Here is a 25,567-nt window from a genome sequence, read left to right as displayed (position 1 = left end):
TGATGGTAGGTAATACAATAAAGTCGTTCAAAGATCATGGGGCAGTTAAACAATAGACCGGGAGACTGCATTATGCAGTCACAATGTACTTTAGAAACGTGAATTTTTCCTTGCTTAAGAAAGACCATTAGATTGATGAGTGAAAAATGTTACTGTGCACTCACTAGGCCATGTTCATTGTGTGGCCACAGGTCTGGTCCTGGGAGAGAATGTAAAGTACTAATTACAGAATCCTAACAAATGCGAGATCTACTTTTGGCTCACCCTTGCACTAAAGTCAAATACCCAGTATGTAAACACCGCATCCTTATTTTAAGAGGATGTAAGCTGAGGGAAAAGTTTCACAAAGCTGTGAACAAATGTGTGTATATACACATTTTTTAAAACAATAGATTAGAACCAGCTGCATATGCAGGCGATAGAACCAAGGCTCCCTCCTGGAATCTGACTTCAGATCCCAGGTCAACCTGAACTTGCCAGGAGTGCCGTGGGTGCCTGTTATCCAAATCGATTTGGAGCCTAAAGGAAGAAATCGGGTATTGTGAGACTCTGTTAAGGATTCCTGGCTGTCTGTCTCTTTCTCTCTGCCTTTCACTCCTTCTCAAGAAATAATAAACTAAACTTTTAAATATAAGAACAATAATCAAGTAAGCCCATATATGGTGAGTAGTACTGTATTATACACATCCAGGATTAGCTTGACCAGGATGCTTGTTAGCAAGTGTTTCCTAGAGAGGTTTCTGTAAGATGCCAACTTAACAATAATGCTCACATGCCCACAGAACATGCACAGTTAGGTGAGAAAAGGATCGGCCAGGCCAGATATGGTGTCACAAAGACAGAGTCATTGATTAAGGAGCTCTTTTTCATTTTGTAGTTTTGTTCTATGATTTTACCAACCCAAATGCGGGATATATGTGAATGTATAGTATCAAATGGCAAGTCAGCCTCCACCAATTGCACGTGATATCACAGCAGGTACCTATGGACCCAAAACCCAATTCCAAGAGTCAGTCTATCTCAAGATATCATCAAACAGAATTACATTCTGATAGCCCTTCCACGTCTTGTACTCAGAAACTTACAAGATCAAGCAATTAATTTCCCAATTGGATTACTTAGACAATCGTATAGGAACGTCTATGGATATTAAAAACTATTAAGAGCATTGTAAAGGCAGCATATGCTAATCTTTTCACAGAAAGGATAAAATACAAATCCATTTTCCTCAGAACCTTTCAGCCCATAAACAAAAAGGAATATGGAAATTTACCTATTTGCATGCAAAGAACAAATATTTTAACTCAGGAAGGTTTCTACACACTCCCTTCCATGCTGCTCTCTGGGGAATATTTTTTTTTTGCCAAATTTTATTTTGAAGCTACATTGAATATCTGGCACATGGCCCAGACTGTCTTCAGATTTCATCAAAGTTTTACCAGCATCACAGATACTGTATAGACATTGGGAAGTTTATTAAAGAGACATTATTTGATGTGACTTCTACAGCCAATGACAGGAATGACATTTTCATGGCCATAAGGCCACAAGATGAACATGATACGTGACTGAAAGCTGTGTGCTAAAAATAGAATGAGAAAAGGAGGAACAACTATCTCAAAAATAAAATCAAATGTGACTTAGTCCAAATGCAATGTGGTAGCCTGGATTGGATCCTAGGACAGAAAAAGGACATTTGTGGGGGAAAATTTTTTTTTAAATCTGAGGAAATCCAAATAAAGCCTGTGAGTAATACATGCCCATATTAACTTTTGAATTTAGACAAAGACACCATGATTATGTAAGATGTGACCATTAGGGGAAACTGGGTGAAGGGCATTCCAGAACTCTCTGTGCTTGCTTTACCATTTTGTTTACAAATCTAAAATTACTCCCAAATAAAGTTTATTTTAAAAGAAATGTGACTAAAAAAAGGAAACTCAGTTGCAATGCTGCCCATTTTCAAAATGAAATAAATCTGTCATTTGGGAAAAATAAACACATGTTGTTGGGGCCAGTAGGTGGTGTGATGGGTAAGGGCACTGAACTCCCACATGGCCGACCAGGGTTCAAGTCCGGTACATGGCAGCTTGCTTTCTCACTTTCTCTCTCTCACTCACTCACTCTTGCTCTGTCCCTCTCTGGTAAAATTTAAATAAATAAATAAATAAATAAATAGTTAAAAAAAAAAAACACGCTATGAACTAAAATAAATATAGTATGAGGAAGACACAGCAAAAGTCAGATATGTACAGCAATAATGATTCTATCTCAGCTACTCCCCCATCAGAGGATACCAAGAAGTAACATCTTAAAATGCTGAATTAACAGCACTCAAAATGCAGCTTGTGATGAATGACATCATAATACAAAATGAAAGGCCAGTAAAGGCATTATCCTTGAAGCTCTTACTAGAAGGAAGTACTTAATGATGCATGACGTGGGCTACCCACAATGGCAATTCTATTGAAAGAAAGGTAAAAGTTGGTTGATCATCACAGAATGCAGTGCAACTACTCAGACCCTTAGTTATCTGTGGTTGCTGTCCTCAACCTTCCCCTCACATGAGCGTGCTCTTGGGGGGAATTTGGCTTTAAGGCCAGACAAGTTTGGGACAAAGAATGTGGTAGCAATGCAATATGGTGCTACAGAAATAGATCTTACTTCTCAGACTCAGAATTTCCCCAAAATCAAATTTAAAACCCTTGCTAGGGCCAGCAGGTGGCATGGCGGTTAAGGTGCTAAGCTCCCACTTGACCAACCATGGTTCAAGACCCAGGACTTGGCAGTTTGCTTTCTCACTTTCCTCTTTTCTCACTCTCTCTCTCTCTCTTTGGCCAAAAAATAAAAACTAAGTAATAATAATAAAGAAAATTAAAGAAAAAAATTTTTAAAGCATTAAATCCCTCGTACTGGGCTGGCAGGAATCTAGCTCAGCCATTACCTGTGAGTACATGCCCTTCTTTCAATTCATGTAAGAGTATAGGAGTCTTCTAGAATGTCCGTGAAAATGGGCAAAGTCCTTGGGTTATCAGCCCACCACAGACGTCATGGTTAACCTTCTCATTCAAACCTAGTGTTTTCCATATAAGTAGATTTGGAGGCAGGAATCTTGCATTTGGAGCCCCAGGGGCAGATGCCAGCCTTCCTAAGTACACAAGGAGACCCGTACCTCTGATGAATGGAATCCTTTTTCAGGAAATCCGAAGACTACTTCTTTCTGTATAAACTTTTTAGGAGGTCAAGTTTTAATAAACAAAAACAAATGGGGTGCAGCCAACATTTATGCTGGGCAGATCAAAACAACTTTCAGAGCATAGGAGAGTAAGGGGCCTATATTTGAGAGACTTTTAGCAAATAAATAAATAAGTAAATAAATAGTGATGCAAATTGAAAAGGCATTAATTATCTTATCTAACAGTCAGGAATTCTCATGGTTCCAACAGTATATGAAGACCCAGGTTCTTCTTCTACTGTCTTATTCATCTTCAGGGAATTGACCATGTCTTTCTACATGGTGGCAAAGTAGCTGCTACAGTGCCAGATATCACACCTTATGCAAGAGTGTCCCCAACAGAAAGGAATTTCTTCTCATTCTCCTCTTTCTTTGAAACAAGGTAAAACTTCCCAGATACCCCTAGAAGATCCCTCATGGATCTTATTGATCAGAACTGGGTTGATCACTTGACAACAGAAAGCCTAATCACAAGCAAAGGAAAACAAAATTTCCAGGAATGGCTTACACAGATATGTTTACCCTCTGGAAATGGTCCCCAAAAAGTCAGAGTTTGATTAGCAATGAAGAAGTCTACATGTTAGGTCCCCAATAACACCCTGACTGATTTAGTGGACAAGAAGTTTAAAAGGAGAAAAACTAAGCCACACACAAATAAACACCTCCATAAACTATATCGTCCTATAGATAGAAAGGCTGACACTGCAAGACAGGAGAGACAAGTGATGCTTGCGGGAAGAACAGGAGGGTGGCACCATGTAAGATGGTTATTAATGTGACAGAGCAAAGAGGAGGACGTCCAAATCCTACTTCTATTCCTGGCACTCACTTCCCGAGGCAGACAGATGTTGCTATGTTCTTCCAAGAAGACGATCAGGTTCCTACAGGAGACCTGGGTCTAGTTACCCAGCAGCACCTAAGCCTCCTAGGACACCCAGTGTCCTGTAGTGAGGCCCTCATATCGGACAGTTCCAGGCAGCTCCTCACCTGCAGAAATCTATTTGAGTGGTAGACCCAGTCCTACAGTGGAGCAGCTCTTATCTCTCACAGACCCACTAAATAAAAACCTCCACGTTCAGTTCCTTCCAAAGAACCCAGTCTTTGCCAGGCCCCACTTTCCTTCATTGTATAATGAGGGGGCTGGTTGCAGTGGATGGATGTTCTGCTCACCTGTCTTTCTACAATTTGGGGGAAATCCACATAATATTATTTACTAAGTGTTTTCCCCTGAATGTGCTCACCTTTTAAAAAACAATTTAAACAGATTTTATTCTCATCATCTCTATTTTATCCTAAGGTAGGACATCACGGGTGTAATGAGCTAGTTTTACTTACAAGCAATGAAACAATTTTTTTAAAAAAAGGAATTATTTTATTTAACTTTATTTATTTATTTATTTATTTATTTTCATTTGATCAGAGAGGGACAGAGAGAGAGAGAGAAAGCCACCAGGTCTGAAACTTGAACCACGGTCAGCCACATGAGAGTTCAGCACCTTTAACCACCATGCCACCTGCCAGTCCAATGAAACAAATTTCTAATTATTCATTTTTTGCTATAAATCTGTGTATCACTTACAAGCATAGCATATGCACCAATGGAATACATGCTCCTTTTGAGCATGACCAGATGAGCAGCTCTCTAAGATTCTTTCTAGCCCTTGGGACTTTGATAAATATAAAATAGATTTCTAAGTTAAGCTTTCTGCTTGCAGCTAAGTGCATGGGACAGTGCTGGGCACAGAAGAGCTGAAACAGAGCCACTGGAAATAATCAGAGAACATCCATCTAAACATGGCAGGTGGAATTAAAGGTGGTAAAAAAAAAAAAAGCAAACAGAAAAGATGAGGTTAAGTAAGAGGATATGGCTAGGAAGTGAGCACAGGGCTCAGGAGAAACCCAGAAAAAATGGGGCAATCCCATTCTCAGAAATAGGACAAAAGCAGGACCAGCAGTTAGCGTAATGGCTATGTCGCTGGACTCCCATGTAGTCGACCGCAGTTCAAGTCTCAGATCCGGTGGCTTAAACTCACGCCAGGAGTGTGTGCGTGCGTGCCCAAGATCCCTAGAGGAGAATGGAGGAGAAGGGATTGCGGCGTGGCCATCCCCCCTGGGGGGTGATTTCTCGCTCTCTCTCTCTCTGTCTCTCTCTGTCTGTCTGGCGAGCACACACGCCCTATAGCAAAAACAACCTCTCCAAAAAAAAAAGAAATAGGACAAAAGCTGGGAAGAGAAACCACTGAGTCAACAGACAATGGGGATGGGAACATACTCATGGGGACACCATCCAGTGAAAAAAGAAGAATGTCCAGACACCGAGATCTGAATCCCTGAAAAATGTAGCCAGAATAGCTTTAAGACTTTAGCTTTTAGTAAAAAGGAAAAAGAATGTTATAAGCTATCTTTCCAAAAAGTGCTACCAAACAGTCTGAGAAGAGGAAGTTTGTGAAGCATTGAAAAGCTGAATTATTTTTGCTGAGGTCCCTCTAGCTATGACACTATTTAATAGACCATTTATTAGACAATTACAAACCCAGTTGTCTTCATTATAATAAACAGACAAATGCTCATACAAGGGTGTAATTTTGTGGCTCAAACTGTTCAGGACAAAAGGATGAAATCCTGGAAGTCAGGGACATCATCATTCACAGCAGTAGGATGTGCATGGCAGAGGCAAATGGGTCAGAGAGAAAATTCTAGAGGCCAAATCATTCATCCTTGTACAGGAAACCTTAGAACTCTTTCTAAAGTGGTAAATTCTTCTGAATCCATTCACAAATTGAACATGCCTACTACCACCTGAATGGGTTTCACTAAAGTTCCTCCAAAGGTTTGTTTCCCAACCTTTCTGTTCTAGGGTTTGGTTCCAACCAGATTCACGGGGTTGGTCAGGTTGTTCCCACAGAGTCTGCTCTGCCTCTTCTTGTCTAGGAAACAAGCAAGCTAGGATGGCTGCACTGTGGTCACAGGCCCTAACCACAGCATTCATTTCAGCCCCACAATCACCGCTCCATCAAAGGTCAAGTTCAGCCCCCACCTTTCTTTGCCATCTTCAGCCAGTGGGAATCTCCTCAATAATAAAAATATTGTCAGTAGCTGAGGTGCTGGAATAATTTATAAAGCAAAAATAAAAAGGAAGGGGGACCAGAAGTTAGCGTAATGGCTACGTCGCCGAACTCCCATGTAGTCAACCGTGATTGAAGTCCTGGATCGGTGGCTTAAACTCACACCAGGCGCATGTGCGTGCGTGCCCAAGATCCTGAGAGGAGAATGGAGGAGAAGGGATTGTGGCGTGGCCATCCCCCAAGGGGGTGATTTCTCACTTTCTGTCTCTCTGTCTCTCTCTGTCTTTCTGGTGAGCCCATGCGCCCTATAGCAAAAACTTCTCCAAAGTAACAAAAAGGAAAAATAAAAAGGAAGGCCTTTTCATTGCATCCAACAGTCACATCACAAGCCGACCGTTTGATTTGTGTAACTGCTCTAGAAGAAGATAAGATAATGTCCAACAAGGATAAATAGCACTTAGCAATCCAAAACTGGGTTTAGTAGTCCTAAATAGAGCCAGGTGGGACAGTGACAACTTCCAGGGGTGTATGCAGACAGCCTGAATTCCGCTTCATTCCCAAATGGAGTTTACACTGCAGGCTCTCCCCAGCAGCGTCCATGCTGAGGCCAGGTCAGGAAAACCTCCAGTGACAGATGCATAGGCTCAGTTCTGGCCTCATCCCTGATGAGCCAGAATTCCACTTCCTGAATTTGGAAACAATCTCTCTTCACCACAGGAAGTGTCCTCATGATGCTAAATATGAATGAAGAAGGGACAATAGAAACAGGACTCAAGGTATGACAAGGGTGCAACCTCTCCTGCAGCTAAAACACTGACTAGAAAGCAGGCATAGAGACCAAACTCACACCTAACTTACAACCATCCAGATCAATAGGAAATGAATGAGTAATTGATCTGATTTGGGATCCAGGGTTTAATCTATCATTGATTCTTCCATTCATAACACAGCTGCCATTCTAGTCATTTCCAACCAGAAAAAAAAATACAGTGAGTCCCATGTGATAATAATTTATGTTACAGATATAGCTGCCGACTGGGCAGAGGAAAACTATCTCTGAGGCATAGCTCCAAAAGTCATGAGATTTTAAATTTTTTTGAATATTTACTAATGCTTAAACATCTAAATAAGTGTTTCCCCTTTTGAACCTGCGTCCTTGGTAGGCCTTTGCTCCATAGGGGCCTCCTAAGCTCAACACTGTCTTTAGATCCCGCCTCTGGAATTAGGTTAGAATCCAATTACAAGTCCCAAGACATTCCAGTCACACCTCATCTTTCGATTCATAAGCAATATTACTCGAGTCACTACTTGACTTCCGTTTGGCTGAGATTTGTCCATTTAACAAAAACAACAGGGCCTCCCTAATTCAAAGTTTGTCAGGAGGAAGGCTAATAATCATGCCAGCACTTTGCGATGCAATGTAGTTTATGAGACTGAGAGCAGTTCTACAATATGGTCAAAAATACACGAACGACTTTTTAAAAATTCACCCACACTGGCACAGGCGCTCATCACTCATCTCCTTAAGCCTTAGTTCAAACGCTGGCTCTGGAATTTCACAGGTCAAAAGCCTTACACCAGCAGTCAAAGCATATCCCGACTCCAGAGCCTTCTGGTAAAAATGCTTTGAGTTCAGTCCCCTTGGGTATAAATGGGAGATTTTTAGCAGGGAACCTCCTGACCTCAAATAATGATCTCGAGTGTCTTAGTTTCTCAGCAGTTCCGATATTCATCCACTCCATTTGGGGGACATGAAGGTTGTTTCTCTGTGTGAAACCTTTAGCACACGCTGGAGCAGGCTTTCTGCTGTTCTGTCTTCAGGTACACCACTCAGAAGATTCCATGTAACATAAAAACGAGTTCTCTAATGGTGACGAAATGGCCTGTAAAATGATTACCACCACCTAACTCCTGGTTAGTAGGGAAATGTTTCCTTAATAAGGTCTCCCTTGACTGTCACTCCAATAGGGGAACTTGCTTTGAAAATGGACAACTAGAACCCCGCCCCCCATCACGACACACATACAGGTATGTGTTGTTATGTTGCCAAGTGCAAAAGAATTTCGAAGAAAAATATAATGCAATATAAAATGCTTCTACTGAAAATGAAGGAAATAAAGATTTATTTAACTTATGAAGTGCAATCATGTGCTGATTTTAACTGCCAAAAGAAAAAAAAAACTTTGGAAATCTAGTTTTCTCAAGGGACATTCTTTTGTCTTTTAGTAAATAACAAGTCTTCCTTACTATAACTGGAGAACAAGAAGTCTAGGAGGAGGATTTCATGAGCAAACACCTGTCTTAAAAATGAAAACATCAATGGTTGGAACTTTTGGCTACATTTTTCCATATATGTAACAATACTGTACATAAATTCCATATTGGAGAATCATTTATATGGAAGATGAGGGGTTCAAATGGAAAGGAAAAGAAGTGCAATGATACCTGCATTTTAGAGCATCAACCTTGTATTTCACTCCTTTAGACAAGAGTTTTACTTTCGTTGTTGCCATCAGAAGCTGGACCATGTTTTAACCTCAATTTCCTTCCAACCTTTATTTCATTACAAATAAAGGTGCTAATATAGAACAGTGTGTAATAAAGGTCTTCATAACACCAAGAGAGAAAATTAAAACAATTATGAAAGTAGTTTCTCATAGTGGTCAATGATGTACAGCTCCAATTTAACTGTTGTCCTATTAAGAGGTGGCATTTATAACTTGCCCTTTATTTTCATTTTGTTGTTTAAAAAAAAAAATTTTACAGTTTATGTAAGTAAAAAAAAAAAAAAAAAAGTTCTGCCTCAAGTTTTGCCTTTCCTTTTGGACGATCATGAAAATGTCAATAGTTGGAACTTTTGGTTACATTTTGCCACCACTTGAATCATGACAGAGGATCCACTGCTGTGCATGTGGGCCCAGCTGCAGCCATTCTCTGCAATCTGTTATGATTCCTGGTGGAATCCCACAGAGACTCCAGGTGGCTTTCCAAGCTCAAAAAGAGGGCAAGGGTTCTCAAACCTTGGCAAACGTAAGAATTACCTGGGAACCGTTGACAAAATGCAGGCATAAGCATGAAGGGAGTCAGTCTTCAGAACGTACATGGTATTTGCAATTGGAAATTACAATTCAACTAGATTTGAGCCACTGTGGAGGTGTTTATATGCTTGGATGGAGTATGATATTATCAAAGGAAGCAGAGAAATTTTTACCAAAAAGAAGATGACTTTCAAGCTGAGGGTGTAGTGACCAAAGTCAGGTGGTCAGAGGGACTATGAGTAAAGGGTTAGCCACCACAGTGTAAGGCTTTCCATAAAGAGCATGCAGATTGGTGGGCCAGCAGGTGACATGGAGGTTAAGGCACCTGGATCCCACGTGGCCGACTATGCAGTTTGTATCCTGGACCTGACAGCTTGAAAAACACACCGGGCCCACGTAATATATGCCCAAGATCCCGAGAGAAAAAGTGGAGGAGGAGAGATTGTGGCACGGCCATCCCCCTGGTGGGGGGTGATTTTTCATGTTCCCTCTCTATCTCTTTCTCTCTGTCTCTCTTTGGCAAGCACCCACACTCTATAGCAAAACCTACAACAACAATAACAATAAAAGAGCAAATGTGTTGGTAACTGAGCCCCAGGAACATCTGGGCTGACCAGACCAACAAGCAAGTTCTGTACCAGCCTCTACCACTCAAGCATGATGGCATTTAAAATTTACTGTCTTCGGGGTTCTGCTTCTTCCTCTGCAGGCAACAAGATTCTAATGTTTCCTGGTCCTGTGGATCTACCAGGAAACCGTCTCTCCTCAATCTGTTACTAAGATGAGTCCAGGAATTAAAAGCTAAGAATCTTCTCCAGAAATAGTTGTCTATGGGAGGCTATATATAGATTGTACTTGAGTTTTCCCAATAAAGCATCAACCAAAATATATTTTGACAAGGACTTATAGAGGGCAGTCTTGACCCAGATCCAAGTGCATCAGGTAAGAGGTGCTCGCACTCCCTCATCTACATAAAGGGACAGTTTGGAAATACAGTCCATTCTTTGCTGGGCACCTACTCTGCAAATTTCAGGTGATTAGGATGCAACAATGAAGAAAACAAACCAAACAAGATAAACATCTCCATCTTCATGGAGCTTAAATTCTTTTTTTTTTCCTTTTTGAGAGTTTTGTTTGTTTGTTTATTTTTGCTTTAAGACTTCTGCACTTTCCAGAGAGACAGAAAGCAAGATCATCTCCTAGGGGATATGACCACACTTCGATTCCTTCTCCTCCAGTCTCCTCTTGGGATTTGGGGCATGCATGCACATACGCACACATGTCCAGCGTAAGTTCCAGGAAGCTGGGTACAGGTCGGCAATCATGGTTGGCTATATGAGAGTCTAGAGCCTCAACCACCAGGCCAGCATGGTCCTGGCCCCATGGAGCTTAAATTCTATTAAATGCATATGTCAAATCTATAAAGATTTTTGCTGTGGTTGTGAATGAGTTGGCTGGTTGGTTCAGTTTTGTGAAACAGGCATGCTCATTCCTGATGGAGATGGACATCCAGACGTGTATGACACCAGGTATCAAAAGTATTGGTACTGTTTATTCTGTCTTACGCAGCAATTCAAATCTATTCTTCACTGTTAAAGAATATCCCTAAACATAGGAAGAGCTTTTCATAAAAAGATGTTTACCATACTGCTATTTATATTAGGAAAACATTGAAAACAATGTGTATCCAATAAAGAGGTGGAGAAAGAAGAGTTGAGTATATTACGGTAAGTCCACACCATAAAATACATGGTAATAAGTTTTTTAAAATATTTATGATATTAAATAAATAAATAGTAGGATACAAAATTGTATATACATAGTATCTAATCATAGATGTATAAGAGTAAAATTATTTAAGATACTATTTAGAAAAAATAACCCCAAAATGTTAACAGTAGTTATTACTCCATTGGAGAACTGTGAATAATGTTTTTCTCCCTACTTTTTTCATAATTTGAAATTTTCCTGTAATGAGCAAACTTTTAAGTAGGAAAAATAGGGCTGGACCTGCAGCTCCGCAGGCCAGTGGCCAACTGTGGTTCAAATCCTGGTCCTAGCAGTTGGAAAAACACACTGGGCATGTGTGTATGCCCAAAATATATATTTGCAGAAAGGAAGAATGAAGGAAAAATGAGAGAGGGAAATATTTCTCTCTCTCTCTCTCTCTCTCTCTCTCTCTCTCTCTCTCTTTCTCTCTCTCTCACACACAAGCACATGTACTCTCCTAAAATAAATAAGCAAATAAATGAATATATATATATATATATGTTTACATAAACAACCAGTAAACCAGATGAAGAAAAAGGTTTATATGCAAGAAATGAGGAAAGGGGTAGAAGGGTGAAGGTGAATGCATGAACTGTGCAAATACAGTGGAGCCCTCAAGCTATGACTGGTAATTCCATGGATTTCTAAACTCCTTTTGGGATGTTGCTTCTGGAGCTAGCTAAGGAGGTCCCTCTTTTTCAATTGTTTAAACATCATCAAGTCATATTGTCAGAAGGGCCCTCCTAGGACCAGCCTGCAGAAAAAAAGTTTATCCAATGAGAAAGAAACAGAATCTTAAACATTTCCATCCTTCCAGGCTTAAAAGAATTTGATGATGTTGACTACTGAGGCTTTAAACGACGTGATTTGTTTTTGTTTTTGTTTTTAATTTCTTAGCCCTCAGGTTTGGGGATGATCTCATACACAGTTTTATCTCTCATCACTATAAAGCGGCCTCCCAATCCAGGTCTCTGGTTCCAGCTCCACCTTCCTGAACCCTCCACCTCCTCCCTGCAGATCCCTCTAGCCCTGTGTTTCCTTCCACCTGGCGTAGCCCTAAGTTCTTACACACTGCTTAAGGTATTTCGTTGAGTGTCTGTGCCACAGTAGTCTGTGAGCTCTGAGAAAACAGGACACATCTCATTCATCAAAGAAAGGATGTTGAAGAAATGAATAGATACATGGGGAAAAAAAAAGACAATGATTCTTTCTTGAGCTTCAAATCTTGGTTGCTAGTTGCTTGCTAGACCTATTTAAATTAAATATTAAACATATAAGTTAATGACACTTAACATGAAGTAAACAAAGATTTTTCAAGATGATGCCAATTTCCTTTCTCCATTCAACAAACTTTGTATTAAGCTAAAGCATCCCTCCAAGATTTTACTTTTACCTAGAGCAGTGGTAAAATAGACCCCAGGACCAAGATGTGATTCACATTCAGCCACGTAGGATCCAGCTCCATTAAACTCTAGACCATGGGGCCAGCCCAAGGCAATACATTTTCTCTTAGGCTATATTCAAATAAAAGGCCCTGGGAGACTCTATAGCACAGTGGGTAAGCACTGTGTGAAGTGAGTCAGATTCCAACTGGTTGACTAGTTTGAATCCCAATACTGGCAGCTTGAGGAACATGCCTAGTGTGTGTGTATGTGTGCCTAGGATCCTAATGGGATGTATTAGAGAAAAAAGTGGATTAAGGTTTTCTCTCTCTCTCTCTCTAATGCATTCTCTAGCATGAAAAAAAGTAAATAAAAATAAATAAATAAATAAATGACATTAAAAAGATAAAAATAAAAGCCAGTATTTGCATTTCAATACTTTGTTGAAAATTCTCATGTATGGGGAAAATCTTTCTCTCAGATCTCCCAGCTTGGAGTTTAAAATGTGGGTTACCAAAGATAACTGAGGAAGTAGGTCTAAAACTGACTAGGGCAACAACATACACACACACACACACACACACACACACATGCCTGGCATTAGTTTCAAGCCACCACGTCTGAGACTTGAACCACAATTGGTCATGTGGCAATAAAGCAACCTAACTGCTATGCCATCTGCTGGCCCCAGTTCTTCTTTACTGATCTGTGCTAACTTCCTTACTGTACCTCTTCATTCTTAATCTCACAGTCCTCTGAGAATGGAGCATTATTATTATTATGGTCTTCTTTTAGAAGTAAAGAAACTGAAGCCAAGGGAAGTATGTACCCTGTCCAAGGTCACCTCTGACTGGAAAGCCCATCCTTTTACCCCTACTCCAAAAGGCAAGGCCAGAGGTGCACCAAATCTGGCATTTCAGAGGCCAGAGGTTTCGTTCCTACTGTCCAAATGGGTTCTGCAATGAGAATAAATCATCCCCCTTCAAGGCAACTGGAATATTTCCAACTCCCTTCCTTTAAGAAGTCAGCACTCCTTCTTGTCATACTTTGGATAAAAACATACTCCCTCTCTTCCTCCTGCCACCCTTCCCCTTTAAATGTCACCAGTCTCTATTTTCATGACCGTACCAACTTGCCAAACTTCTGTTATCCAATCAAATTGCATACTTACGCCGTGTTTATTTGTCCCAGTGGTGGTCCACGAAGCACTGCCATGTTCTTCTAACATCTGGGACTCATCTCATCTCTGCTAATGACTCAGTGGTCTGCAGGAAGGCATGCTGAGTGCAGATGTGCCTGTCACCCGGGCCTAATGGGGTGCAGAGGAGCCGAACCAAAGGTGTGGGCATTCACCAAGAGGTGCTTGTGAGCAAGCCATACTAGGTCACTGCAGAGAAACTAGCAATGCCTTCCAAAAATGGGGTGGTGAGGGCTCTGCTCTGTGGCTCTGGGCACTGGAGAAAGACCCCAGACTGGTTCCCTTGGCAGGTGAGAGAGAGGAGAACTGGCTTCAGAAGCCCCCTATCCCAGGGCTGCAGCTTGCCCACACAGTAGTGGGGGAAGAGGACAGAGTGTGAGCCTTGTTAGTGACCTGCTCAGGGAAAACAGCTGAAGCACAGTGCAGTCCCAGCCACCTTAGACCCAGCAGTAGGGACAGCACCAGCATAAATGGGCCTCTGGGGTTCTGGCCTCCTTCTCTCACCCTGGATGGGGCCTCTTCTCTGCCTCAAGCCCAAACACAGGCTTTTCCCCTCAGGTTCCCACCCTCCCTTAACTCACCCTTTGCAGACTCCATTCCTATGACAAGTGAATGAAAAGTCAGCTTTCTCCAGCTCCCCAGACATCCCCCCTTACCCTGGGCAAGAAATCTTATTATTCATAATATTATTTAAGTTACATACAAGAAAAAATATTAACACATAAATTTATTAATATTATATCATTATCCTGTAACACATATTTAAATAGTATTATTCCTCCCAAGTGGTAAAAAAGGGGAGGGTGCTTTCAAAAACTACAGGGATCTAGTTAAAAATAAGATCCAGGGGCCAGCAGATGGTGTAATGGTTATGTTGCTGGACTCCCACGTAGTCAACTGTGGTTCAAGTCCTGAACCTGGCAATTTAAAACTTGCTAGGCACATGTGGGTGTGCACCCAAGATCCCAAGAGAAGGGAGGAGAAGGGATTGTGACATGGCCATTCCCCCTGAGGGATGATTTCTCACTTTTTGTCTCTTTGTCTCTCCAGCAAGTGCACACACCCTATAGCAAAAATCTCTCTTAAAAAAAAAAAGGATTCACTTCTGAGGCCAGGCAGTGGTGCAGCAGTAATGCAACTGGACCTACAAGGAAAAGACCCTGCATTCTTGTCCCAGGACCCCCCTGAGTATGCCAGGCACAGCCCGTAATCTAGCTGGAATGTATCTATCTCATTCTCCTTCTCTTTCTCTCTCTCAAGAAATAAATAGCTTTTAAAAAGTGATTTTAAAAAAATAGGATCCATTTCCACTGGGGTAGATGAAGTACAACAACCCAGCAAGGCAGAGGGGTGGCCCAGCATCACGCTGGTACCATGAACCATAACCCATCAGCAGCACCTCTGAGCTAAGTCCCATGGACTACCAGTACCACCAGCTCCTCACAAAGCGATTAACTAGTAGGCTCTCAAGCCCCACCAAAGGCCCCCTGAGCCAGAAGCTATAGAGAGGATGCTGAGGACTCTATTTTGAAAAAGCTGCCCAGTTAATTCTGATATGCACAGAGGTTTACAATCCCTGTGTCATAGAGAATCGCCTCCCTGCCTAAGGGAGACATCAACTCAGGAGTGACTTCACACATAGGGCCAGTGAGCTCAAGGATCACTCATTGCCAGGGAAGAAAGGATGAGTTAGCAGAGACTGGCTCTCACCCCAGCACTGGGGATCCTAAAAGAATACGGTCAGGCCAGGCCATGGCATGGTGGCTAAGGCAGCTGGATACTTTTTGGCTGACAGCACAGTTTGAGTTCTGGAACTAGCAGCTTGCCCATGTGCTTACATGCCCAAAATCCAGAAAGGGAGAGAGAAATGGAGGAGAAGGGATTGTGGTGTGATGCTTTCTCTCTCTCTCTCTCTCTCTCTCTCTCTCTCTCTCTCTCTCTCTTCAGCAAGCATATGTGCCCTCTGGAAAATTTAAAAAGAAAAGAAAAGGATGTGTCTATAAAGCATTGTCCCACATTTCCCCCACCCTGACACCACCCCACCTGACAGCCTTGGCACCCCAGTCTCTCCTACCCCAGGGCCCCACGCCCTCTTTCCAGTCCAGCTCATCAACATCTACTCATCTTTCCCTCCTCCAAAAAGCCTTTCCTGATGTCCAGATTGAGACTTCTCTGACCTCTGTCCTCACCAAACCCTAATGTTGCTCCTGCCGTCTCTCACCTCACTGAGCTGCAAATTATCTCATCTCCCCTGCCTGCCTGCTTCCCCTTCACGTCCTGAGCTCCTTGAAAATCTAGAACAATCTTTATCTCCCTATCTTTAGTCTCTAGCACTGGGCCTACTCCAAACATGGATGCTGCATCCACAAACATCATTTCAACCACTTACTCCCTTGGAGATGATCTATCTCTCTGCCCCCATTTTTATAGACAAGGTAAACTAAGGCTGACGAAGGGAGAGAGGCTTACCACCTCCACGCTCTTCAGAAAGGTCAGAGGGCAAGGTGCTCCCTCCCACAAACACTACAAACGTGAAAAATGGAGTGTATCCTTTCAAAAATCAGCCTTGAGAGTGAGCCTGAAGAGCTATAGGAGTGACAAAGAAGCCTGATCAGCCACACCTGGATTTGAACATCATTTCAACCACTCACTCCCTTGGAGATGATCTATCTCTCTGCCCCCATTTTTATAGACAAGGTAAACTAAGGCTGACGAAGGGAGAGAGGCTTACCACCTCCACGCTCTTCAGAAAGGTCAGAGGGCAAGGTGCTCCCTCCCAGTGAGGAGACCATTCACACCGGAGCTGGCCCTGTGGGATCTGGATTTCTGATCATGAATAGCAATATGAACCAGCAAGCTAAATTGCCCAATTTTCCTTTTTCTCCATTAATTCAGTTTTCATTTTTAAATTTATTTTCAAAAATAACTGATTTTATCAGACATGTCTGATCACTTAAAGAATATGTTCTAAGACCAGCTCCAGCTCCATGATGCAAGGGTAACATGCTGCTCAAGAGAAGCCAGATCCCACGTGGCAACTGCCTTTTGAGTCCCCGACCCAGGCAGTCTAGGACACAAGAGACATGCATATAGCTGTGTAAACACTACCTAGATATTTCTAGGCTCTCTGACCTTCTACTGACTCAGCTATAACTTCTTGAGCTGCAAGAATTCAGTGGGAAAATATATGTATAGCCTAAAAAATATGGCATTGCATACTTGTTAGATACAATTGTCCATAAAAAGATTCTAGCAAGCTTTCAAAATGTAAATATGGTGAAATACAAGGCACAAGGCACATTTATGTTTCCCAAAGAAACATGAGCAGCCCGTCACAATGCCACAGCCACAGTGCCCAGGATCTGGCAGGCTGGAGAACTGGAGGAAGGGATTCCATGTGACTAGACCCTGTGAAGGATGCTCCTCATTCTCTGTGTGTCTATCTCTCTTTCCCTCTCATGGGTGTGTGCACACGTTCTATCACGAGGAAAGACAAAATACATATCAAAAAAGTAATGTTCTTTAAGACACAAAAAAAGTTTGCCAAGAAAAGCTCTGCAATAAAAACATGTTTCCCAGTCAATTCAGAGCGTTTAGATTAGAAATGAATTCTGATCAGAACTGTGCTTATTCATTGAATGGTCACTGCTGAGCACCAGGTATGCTGGGCACTGCTGGTCACAGGATTACAAAGATAGCCAGGGAAGATCGGTGAGGAAGTGAGCAGTGGGAAGAGCAAAGCAAAAACTATATATAGTATAGCCAGGTCAGATCCAAGGATGGTCAGGGCCCCAAGGATGCTCACTACAAGCGCACCCAGGCTAGAGGGATACTAGAGAGATTCCCAGGTAAGATGAGGTAGCTTTGAGACCTCAAGATTATCTTCAACCGGCAAAGGTGGGGAAAAGGCTCAAAAGCACCCAGAAAAAGTATATCCAGTGCAATAGCCTTCAGGGAAGGAAGAGAGAGGAGACTGGAAAGGCAAGGAGAAAAGAGAGTCAGCCAGTGAGATCTCAGAGGCCATTCCTATAGTTTGTACATAATGCAAGGACATAGAGATGCCACTGAAGCACTTACAGCGGGTGACCGGTGTTACCACCTCTGCCCTTCCGACTGCACTGTGGGGACAGGACTGGGTAGACAGCATGGAAGTTAGCAGAAGGGGCTTAGGACTTTGGGAAAAAGATGGCTACGTCTGGGGTTGGGGTGGTAGCAGAGTAGATGGAGGAGACTCTTCCATGTGAACTGGAAAGACTTTTTGATTGGCTATGTATGGGGCACAGGAGAGGGGGAAAAAAGAAGGTCAAAGGACCCCAAAGCCCATGCCTTGGACAACTAGGCAGCACCGAAGGTGGGACCAGGTGACTGCAGAATTCTAGCTGCTGTTGTTATCTTTATTGTTGTCATCATTACTATCATTTTAGTTTTCTGTGAGGATGAGTGTGATGAACTAAATATTTGTATCCCTTCCAAAGTCCGTATGCTAAAGTCCTACTTCCCAATGGTATGGTATTTGGGGACAGACCTTTGGGAGGCAATTAGGGTTAGATGATGTCACAAAGGTAGGGCTCTCACAATGGGGTTAGTGCCCTTCTGAGAAGAGACATCAAAGAAGAGACATCAAAGATGTCTCTCTCTCTCTCTCTCTCTCTCTCTCCCTTCCTTTTTATCTCCCTGCCATGAGAGGATGCAGCAAGAAGACAGCCATTGACAAACCAGGAAGTGAGTCTTCACCAGGAACCGAATCAGCTGACACCTTGGTCTTTGACTTTCCATCCTCCAGAAGTATAAGAAATAAGATGTCTGTTGCTTAAGCCACCCAGCCTATGGTATTTCATTTTATGGCAGTCCAAGTTGACTGAGACAGTGTGTGAGGACAAGAACTTTGCCCATGCTGTGAGATTTGGTGCCCAACACACTTTCAATGGAGTTGATGGTCCATAGGTGCCAATCTGGCACTCAGAAGAGAGGTCTGGCCTAGAGACATGGATTGAAATATCAGACCCAAGAGGGAATAGCATTTCCCAGGAGTGTGTATTAAGTGGGAACAGAAGGGAGCCAAAGGACAAGTCCTGAGCTTAACTCTGAAAAAGAGAATGTTGGAAGGGAGCCAGCCAAGAGGCTTGAGAAGAGCAAAAGAGGAGGAAGGAAACCAGAAGCATGCAGAGCCAGAGTGCTGGAGGAAGGAGGAAGAGTGTATGTGTGTGTTAAATAAGCAGAAGCATATTTAAATGCTGGCAGGGACTAGCTGGTAAAAGAGTTTGAAGTCACCACGGAGGAAAGGAAAGCTGAGGTGAGAGATGATGGGTTGAGGTCTGAGGGGGTGGTCACGGTAAGGGTGACCTGACGTCACAGAAGCCACAGGGAGAAAAACAAGCTCTTCCATACAATAGAAGGGAAATTTCTCCCAAGGACTTGCTAAAGCAACCAACTTTTTTGGCAAGTGAGATATCAAAAGGAGAGAATTAAAAGTTCTTTAGACGAGTCCACAGCATGGTGATTAAGGCAGCCAGATCCCATATGGCCACTGTGCCATTCAAGTTCGGCTCCAGGGGGCTTGAAAAACGTACAGGATGCATGTGTGAGCATGGCCAAAATTCTGAGAGGAAATTAGAAAAGGGATTATGGTGTGGTCATCCTCCCTAGGTGTGATCTCTCTCTCTCTCTCCCTCCCCATGAGTCATGCACCCCATAGTAAAACTCAACAACTGAAAAACGAGCCTATATCTCTGTCTCTGTCACCAACAGACTCCTCATGGAAAGTGTGTCCTTGAGACCAAGGCTGAGTTCTCAGATTAAGGCAGTAAGGCAGAGACCCTGTCATTTTATTCACTCATTCCTGTTTCCCAGAAAAGATTCCTCTTAGGAAGAGCACTTTAATGGGTCATGATAAAGTCTCACAAAAGATAAACTGAACATTTGCCAATTAAAATGTCCAGTGCGTAGTCTAGTTTTCCTGAATCTTTGGATGGCAGAGACCAAGAATGGAGTGCTTCAGTGTTCCACAGAGTGACAGTGACAGGACATCAACGGTGTGCAGTGGCTGCCCTTGTATCTGCAAGGCCCACTATATGGACAAAACCCCTAAGACTCCTGAAGGGACACTGAGGAGTCCAGGGCCAGGCCTTGGGAAGGCACCCTCCTTCCTTGCTTCACCTGGGATGGGATGGGCCGCACCACTCTTAGCCCAGAAAGGGAGCTGCTCTGAGGGAAGATGACTTCCTCACGGGAGACTTATGAAGAACAGCAGCCCCCAGACTGCATGTGACACCCCTTTCTCCCAGTCCACATTCACTGACCAGGGACTGAAATTCCCACATTTCTTCAACCCATCCGGTGGAACATCAAAAGCTTCTGTTAAGTTGCAAATAAAGTAACAAGGAAAGCTGTTGTCACAGATACTTTGGACTAGGTCTATCAGCTCCTCATACCCAGCATATGTAAGAGATGGACTAGATCCAAGAGGAGGCTCAGGAACCCAGGACATTGCCTAGTAGGGGCCAAGAAACAGTGTGAGGTGGGGAATCCTGGCACTTCCCATACCTGGCAAAGACTCAGGGCAGCTACAGGAAGAGTTGAGGCCAAAGCAGCTCTATACTCACCCCAGTTTTACCCCTGTGGGTAGAAGTGAGCTCACCAGCCTTGATTTCTCATGTACTCCCTCTGACATAAACCAGACCCACGGTTAGTGTCTGCACAGGATCCCAGATTCATTCAGGAAATGCATTCAAGACAGACCTTTTCTGCGCCAGCCCCAACATCTACGACTCAGTTTTGTTTCTCCAACATGAACGGTGGAGCTGAGCAATTACTTCCTAAAGCATCACTAAGCTCCTCTTTATGGTTGAAAATAGCGGATTTTTTTTTTTTAGAGCTCACCTTTTGGCTTAAGCAGGAAGATTAAAGAATTTAGGCCTAACAATTTAGAGGGTTTTCTGGCTTAAAAAGTAGAAAATACATCTGTAAGCCTGATTTTAAACATCATAATCTTCTTATTTCTGGGTATCGACAGCATATAAAATACATACAGCTGGATAGCCAAGCTATTTAGCCCTAGTTAACTTTTTTTCTCTTAGATTGCCAAAAAGATTAAATCCTAAAATGTGGGCATACAGACTTTTCTATTTGAATTTTAAATTATTCAAACCAAAGCTACCACCCTGCATATTTAACAAGCAAGCATTTAATGTGCCACTTTTGCATAGCATAACCTTTGGATAATCAAACTATTGCCCTGAAACACAAACATACAGTTAGAGTTTATTTGTTTTAACTTCTTCATTCTAAAATAGTATGTGTGCATGTGTATGCATGAGGGTACTTCAAAAAGTTCATAGAAAAATGGAATTAAAACAAATTTATTTTGGTGCAAAAAATTTGAAATCCATGAATAACTTTTTATAATATGCATTTTACTTAAACTTTTCTAAAGTCTCTTTATACATATATATATATATATATATGTATATGCATGGTACTATGCAGTATAGATACACACATATACACAGATGTGCACACACCATTTTAACAAAGCAACTAGCAAATTAATTGTCAGATAATTGGGTATGACCTAGTCAGGAGCATAATTACTGTCTTATTTGAGTCTTTTGCATCTATTTAAATGTATACATTTGCAGAGCCACATGAATAGACCAATCCATCTTTTATTACCCATTGCCACAAATTCTTAATTCCTAATTCCTTCTTAAATGTCCCTGGTGAGTTAGCACTGACAGCAATTTGTTTAAGATAGATATTTACTGCTGGGTCCCGTGGCCAGGCCTGCATGTCAGAAGGCAGAGAGGAAAGAATCATACTCCATTAGATTATTTGTGAGGGAGGGCAGACTTGATGAATGAGGCATGTGTGTGCACAAAGCACAGGGCCACAACAGGGCTGAAGCCACTGATGAATGGCAAAACCCGTGTCCTAGCACTGTCTACATGGGTCTCCAGCTGACTGGTGAGGGGATGCCAAATGCCTGACCACCCCCGCTGGATAGTATACACCCCAGCCAGTCAATACAGAAAGGGATGACTCTTACCTTCTCTCACTAAGCACAAATGGTCATTATCGATTTGAGCAGGCTGGCCGAAACAGGTAGAGTCCCCTGGGAATCACAGCCTAGCCCATTCAATTGTGCCGTGTTTCTGAAAAGATGTGATTGAACAATTCCTTGTTGGAGGACATTTTGTCCAAGTCTATTTGACTGAAAGTCCTCTTCAGTGTCTCCTGTAACCTCTATAATAGGTAGAACAGTAAGGCTCTAATTCCCCTAAAATGAAGGACCAAACTCACTTTATATTTCCATTTCCTTTCTTTTGACTCATGCAAGTGTTAGGGGCATCCCCAGGCTCCTCCCAGCCCCAAAGCAGCCCCAGCCAACTGCCCTGCCAGCAGCACTTAGCAAATCAGCATTTTGCAAAAAAAAAGATGTCAAACTGAACCTTCTTTTTTTGTTGTTTTTGTTTTTGTTTGTTTGTTTTTGTTTTGGTTTTTGTTTTTTTGAGAGGTTTTTGCCATAGGGCGCGTGCACTCGCCAGACAGACAGAGAGAGACAGAGAGACAGAAAGTAAGAAATCACCCCCCAGGAGGGATGGCCATGCCACAATCCCTTCTCCTCCATTCCCCTCTCGGCATCTGGCGCACGCACGCACACACACCCGGCGTGAGTTTAAGCTACCAGGTCTGGGATGCGAACCACGGTTGACTACATGGGAGTCTAGCAACATAGCCATTATGCTAACTGCTGGTCCCAAACTGAACCTTCTTGTAGAAAATGAAAGTTATCAATGCCATCAATGCCATCATAGTTTAAAACTGGGTATTCATAAATCAACTTGCATGGAAAATATATCTTTTGGGTATTTTTAAAAATCAGAACACAGTGCATTTCTGAGCAAGGCAAGATGGGGCAGAAATTCTTAATAAAAGCATGCAGTTCAAACTCTTACTAATTATTACCATAATTTGGCTTCTTCCTCATAAGATCACACAACACACACAGAGAGAATAAGATGTAAAGAAAGCAGTATAAAATCTCAGGAGTAGGAAATGTTTGACAGGTTAGTCATTTTTAATAGGCTGTCCTGTACCGATAGAAGAAGGAAGTTCATAATGAATCAGACCACAGAAAAATGAGAAGCAGATTTTCAGGTTTACCGATGACCTTATAAATGGACCACCATTCTCCTCGCAGACTCTGCCTAACAAGCAGAGTCTCGTAGTAAATTAAAGGTGGGCAGTTCAGGAGGGTTGTGCTTGCCTGTTTCTCTCCGGCTCTCCTACCCCTCTGAGAGCGAGCATCACCTGTTCCTTCCTCCTGTCTCTGCCTTCTATTCTTCATTACACAACAGATGACCTATCTGATAGACGTCTTCCCTCCTGCAGATTCCTGTTGCCAGCCTTCAGTGAGAATAAAGCCAGTAACCCTTTTTATCTTCATTCTGCCGTGGTTCCCATCCTTGTTTTTTTTTCTAAAGATCATTTGCCAGCATTGCTTGCTCCGTTGTACCCAGTGGAACAAGCAGTGTCTTCTGAACTGACAATTCTGACTTTTTGCTGCTTGTGATTTTTCTAAAGCATGACAACCACTTGCACGAAAACAGGGTAAACCTTTTCAGATAAGAAAGCCAGCAAAAAGAAAAGCCTTTCAAGAAACAGAAGTAGTTACTGCAGGAGCTGAACAAAACAAGTCTCTTATGTATTAATTTAATTTGGCTGTAACTTACAGGTGGCAAGAGAAATTAGAATCATGTCATCCCTAAGAGTGTGTGTTTGGTGTGTATGTATGTGTGTATATACTCATATGTCTTTTTAAAAGAGTATTTCATTTGCACAGCTATTAAGAAAAGTCATCATATTAGCAACTTAAAACCAGAAGGCTTTGTTCATTTCATTTTCATACACGTACCATATTGTACCTTTTTATATTAGTTGAAAATTATGTACCTGACTCCAAAGCCAACCAAAGTTTAATTTCAACGTTGTTCTCATTAATATGTATTTTCTTCCAAACAGATCAAATCTAAATGCTTCTTCCAGAGGTATCAAGAAAATAGAGCACATGTTCAGTTCGGAAACTCAGTGATGCATGTAAGTTAAATAATATTTTTTAACTGGGGTATTCTGTTTATTAAATGCAATATCACTTCAGAGTAATCTAAAAAAACAGTATTATTTTTAAGTATTATCAGTACAGTATTATTTCAGAGCAATATCAGAATATTCCCGTTATTATTCTAGGAATAAACCATTGCCTTGAAGAACTAATCATAGCAGACTCTCCACAAATTTAAAATCAGACCAACAGTGGGCAGCAGGTGTATGTTTTTCTCCGTACCATCCTTTCCTAAATTCTTGGGAGTTACGTGGATTTCTTAGAAACATATTCTAGAAGACAGTAAAAATCACTTAAGATTTTTTTATTCTTAATTTCTTTAAAGTTCACGTTTTCTGTCCAACTTACTAAAGATTTAGAGATAAATAGTTGTTTTACCAAATTTGAATAGTAACAATATCTAACATTTATTGAACATCTTTGACCTGGTAGGTACTGTACATTTAAGCACCTGACATGGCTTATTTTATTTAAATCTCAAAACAATACAGTGAAGTGAGTACAATGTTTGGCAGAGAAGGAACCCAGGGCCCAGAGAGTTTGTACATTTTCTCAGTGTCACACAAACTATTTGTTACAAAGCATAACCTGGCAGCCAGTTGCATTAGTTCCAAGACAGAGGCAGTTTCTTCTGCCTGGTATCTCCCACAACAAAAGATACAAATGGCTACAAAGTTAAAAAAAAAAAAAAATGTTAACAGGAAAAACTACTGCACTGGACAAATACCACCCCTTCCAGTTCCTTCCAATAAAAAGTACTTCCCAACTGCAGTAGATTGATGATCCCTTGGTGCTAGGCCACATAATCTTGTGTTTTTCATCTCCGTTAACCCCTTGAAGAAGGGAAATGTGTCTTATTGCCCCTTATATCCCAGGATCAAACAGTCAAACTATAATCCAAGTAACTTAATTAAATCAAACTGCATGTATCTGATCATCTTCCCTTCATCTCTAGTCTTCCTAAATGGCCAATGCTCATTTAAAAAGCCAACACTGGAAGATGTTCAAGGTATATTGTTAAGCAAAAAGTCAGATTACAAATACAGAATATAGAAGAAAACTATAAAATAACACATGGGATCAAACAGTTATAGGAGTCACAAAGAATTTAGATCGGTTTTAATTTTTGGAAATTTTTCTATTTGTTATGATGAACATGTATTTCTTCTAAGATTAAAGGGTAAAAGTATGCAGAATTGAAATAGTCAAGTATATTTCCTGGAATCCAAAGAGATGCCGATGGGAAGAGCTTCAGCCATGTACTCCAATTTTCTACACACAGGTGGGAAATAGATGGTCAACAGAGACAGAACTTGACCAAGTCTACTCCTTGCACATGGACCTGGGAAGGGGATTTGTCTCCTGCTCATAAAAGTCAAGCTGGAAACTGCACATATGGCTTTGGATACTCCACCTACCCTCCCACCCAGAGAGATTACTAGGTGCATCCAGCAGATTCTGTGATGAAACCAGAACCCTCTCTGTATTCCAAGAGAACTCAGCCTTTGGTTGACACTGAGCAAATGAACAAACCAGTTAGAGCAGACCATTTCGGCAGCTCCCCACCCTACTGGTCCCCATCTGAAACTCTAGAGGCTGGGAAGTAGAGAATAAGGGACCAACAGTTAGTATAATGGCTATGTCGCTGGACTTCCATGTAGTCAACTGTGGTTCAAGTCTCAGACCCGATGGCTTGAACTCATGCCAGTTGCATGTGTGTGCATGCCCGAGATCCCGAGAGGAGAATGGAAAAGAAGGG

The 25,567-nt window shown here is 41.9% G+C and overlaps 1 long non-coding RNA gene across 1 annotated transcript in view; it reads left to right on the top strand.

Annotated features, from left to right (window-relative positions):
• Window positions 1-18,308: 18,308 nt before the first annotated feature.
• The window catches only part of LOC102472814 (uncharacterized), a 19,714-nt gene continuing 12,455 nt past the window's right edge, over window positions 18,309-25,567 (top strand). Inside the window, exons 1-2 of the long non-coding RNA XR_334312.1 lie at window positions 18,309-18,981; window positions 23,709-23,783. This is a non-coding gene — a long non-coding RNA (uncharacterized LOC102472814). The remainder of the gene's footprint in view (window positions 18,982-23,708; window positions 23,784-25,567) is intronic.

The sequence above is a fragment of the Tupaia chinensis genome, unplaced genomic scaffold, assembly GCF_000334495.1.
Source record: "Tupaia chinensis unplaced genomic scaffold, TupChi_1.0 Scaffold000197_1, whole genome shotgun sequence".
Lineage (NCBI taxonomy): Eukaryota > Metazoa > Chordata > Mammalia > Scandentia > Tupaiidae > Tupaia > Tupaia belangeri.
This window is presented reverse-complemented; position numbering and strand designations above follow the sequence as displayed.